This window comes from Chionomys nivalis, chromosome 4 (assembly GCF_950005125.1).
Source record: "Chionomys nivalis chromosome 4, mChiNiv1.1, whole genome shotgun sequence".
Lineage (NCBI taxonomy): Eukaryota > Metazoa > Chordata > Mammalia > Rodentia > Cricetidae > Chionomys > Chionomys nivalis.
Genome location: NC_080089.1, coordinates 82,289,719 through 82,291,207, shown reverse-complemented (window position 1 = coordinate 82,291,207; position 1,489 = coordinate 82,289,719).

Below are 1,489 nucleotides of genomic sequence, written 5' to 3'. Positions count from 1 at the left end.
CAGCTCTTTATTAAACCAATCAGAAGTTGCTTTAGCAGAGATACATCTTCACAGTGGACTTTTAAAAGATTATCCCACAGCACTTACTATTTTAGCTGCAGAGATTTAAATTTTATATTCGTGCATGCATGCGTGCGTGCATGCGTGTGTGTATGCTTGTCTGGAAAGGACAGAGAAGCGCATCACATTTCTTGAAACTGGAGTTACAGGCAACTTTGAGCCACCTGGTATGGATGCTTGGAACTGAACCTGGGTCTTCTTTAAGAGCAACGAGTGCTCTTTAACCACTGAGCCATCTCTCAAGCCCTGTGCACAGAGATTTTTAAAAGAGACAGAGAAATGCAATTAAGAAAGGATGAAAGCAAAACAGCACAAGGCTAGTAGAGTTGATGCCTAAGTTCATCTTCTAAGGTTTATTTTTATTCTCATTATATGTGTGAGGTGGCAGGTGAACATGAGTGCAGGTTCCTGACCAAAAGTACCACATCTACTGAAGCAAGAGCTGTGGTGGCTGTGAGCCACCCAATAAGGGTGTTGAGTCTCAGGCCCTCTGCGATAATAGTATACGCTTTTAACCACTGAGCCCAAATTTTGAATTCCTAATTTACTTGTGACTATAAAAATTTCCTTTGAGTTCTCCCAAATTATGAGATGATGATACCATCAATCATGCCAATATTAGACAATTCAACCCTTGTAACCAGAAGTGAGAATCTCAAACTAGAGTCCCCAATTTCCCATCATAGAAGAATTTCCACATGATATGCAGGTCCTTTCAGTAGACCTAGTTTCTTTCTGTCTTTGGAATTAAGCAATAAGTGTTCTGTCCAAAACCAACAACAATATCACTCAGACAGGCCATTAAAACATGGATTCAGGAAAAAAACATATTGTCTTCTGCCCATAGTTTTGACATTCCAGAGGATGGGATTATAGCAAAGCCTCTGGAGGTGGGTGGGGTGTGTGTCATAGGCCCACAGTGACGCAAGGCGCAGGCCAGCCGCTGTGGATTGCTACAGACAGCCTAGGCTGGTTCTGACACTCACTCCGAATGGTTTAGGCCTGGATTAAAGTTCAAAAATTGTGACAGATGAAAAGTGGCACTGGGAGGTCAGGGACTCACAGTCTGACCATTTATCATTCCCACAGATGGAACTGATTAATTAGCAATGCATTAAGTTAATTTGTATTTGCTTGCTTTATTTATTTACCAAGCCTTACCAGGTGGCATAAGACACTTGAGAGAGTACTGTCCACTTCCCCCCCTTTTAAAGTGCCTAAAAGATTAAATAAAACGCTGAAAAAAGTCAAACACACACAGATAGACACACATGAAAATGATGCGTGCCGGTCAGTGAGAGGCTCAGCAGGTAAAAACATCGAGCCCGATGACCCGCAGTCCATCCCCAGGACCTACATGGAAGGAGAGAAAGAGCTCTTGCAAGTTTTCCTCTGACCTCCACATATGTGTGGTTTCATGTGCCACCAG